Raw genomic sequence first — 1,474 nt, 5'->3', positions numbered from 1 at the left:
GCCGATTTTCTCCTCCACTCGGTCATCAATTCAGACTTGTATTAGCTTATATATCGATACAGGGATAGATACAGATACAGATACAGATACAGGTATCGATTCTTTGTTTTATTTACTCATTTATTAAGCCATCCACCAGGCACTCATCTGCTCGTCTATATTCCATTCATTCGTCCACTGATTTCTCCTTTGGTTTATATATTCACTCGTGGTATAAATGTGTTTACTAATACATTCCTCCATCCTCCATCCATTTATCCACTCACTCAATCACTCCTTTTAACCCGCACACATTCATGCACAAAGCAAGCCCCTTCCTGTTGCAAACGAGGCATTGGACGTCACTTGACAGTGTAGGTTGAAACTGTTAAGACTCGGGCCCCCCACCTCTAAAATCCCTCAGTCTCACCCAGGAGACAAGGCAGGAATTTCAGTAAGCAAACCGCAGAGAAGAAAGGGGATGCCACCTGCCAGAGAAAGGGGGGTGCGTGAGGCTCTTTGGGGGCATGGGGAACAGAGTCAATTTGTGCAGGGGTGACCAGAGAGCTCTCCTTTGACAGCAGTGTCCCGGGGGTGTGGGGGCCTTCCCAAGGCAGGGGTGGGTTGGGGAGATAGCTACTCAAAGCGTTGAGTTGGCAGCTGGACCAAGGAATAGAGTCCCCACCTCAGCTGGCAGCGGCCCGTGAACAAATAAAGATTCAGGAGGCTGAGCGTCCTGGAAAATTCATGGGGTCTGGAGCCACAAGACCCCAGACTCAGTTCTAGCACCACCCCCGAGGAGCTGTGGGACCTGTGGTGAGCCTCACATACAAGTGGGGTCATGACCCCATGCAGGGTTTTCCTGAGGGCTGAGAATAACATGCATAGACTGGTATGCGGGGCCATCGCACGTGTCCCGGTTGGAGCCCCACTGGACAGGAAGGCTCCTTGAGGGTCGGGACGCAGGACTGGGCCAGCCTGCTTCCCCCTGTCTGTTCAGAGCCTAAAATAGAGCTGGCATATCGTGGGTGCTCAGGAAATATTTGTAGAGTGAACAAGCGAACTGGAGAGGGATCTCAGAAACCATCTGGTCCAGTCATTATCAAACTGCTACTTCTAACATCCTCCAGGGGCCAACAGGGAAGATTCGGGGCCATATCCCACTTGACCCAAACGCCTCTATTTTTCACTGTTTACATATTGGATTTTCTTTTAAAATTTAATTTGAAAAGTAGGTTCCCCCCAAAAAGAAGTTTTTTGAAAAACGATGGTCTAATTCTCTTCTTAAAGATAGGAAAATGGGGGGTGACAGCAGTAGCGGGGGCGGCGAGCAAGTGCCCAGGATCACCCAGAAAGCTGCTGATGGAGCCAGAAGGAGACCCCAGACCTCCAAACCCCCCTCCAGGGAACCGGTCCACTGTCACCTGGCCTTCCTTCTGTCCCTCCAGTATTTACCCTCCAGGCTTTTAGGGGCCACCTGCCATCCATCCCCCTC

The sequence above is a fragment of the Hipposideros armiger genome, unplaced genomic scaffold, assembly GCF_001890085.2.
Source record: "Hipposideros armiger isolate ML-2016 unplaced genomic scaffold, ASM189008v1 scaffold_43, whole genome shotgun sequence".
NCBI lineage: Eukaryota > Metazoa > Chordata > Mammalia > Chiroptera > Hipposideridae > Hipposideros > Hipposideros armiger.
The sequence above is the reverse complement of the archived record's forward strand: the minus strand, read 5'-3'. Positions refer to the sequence as shown.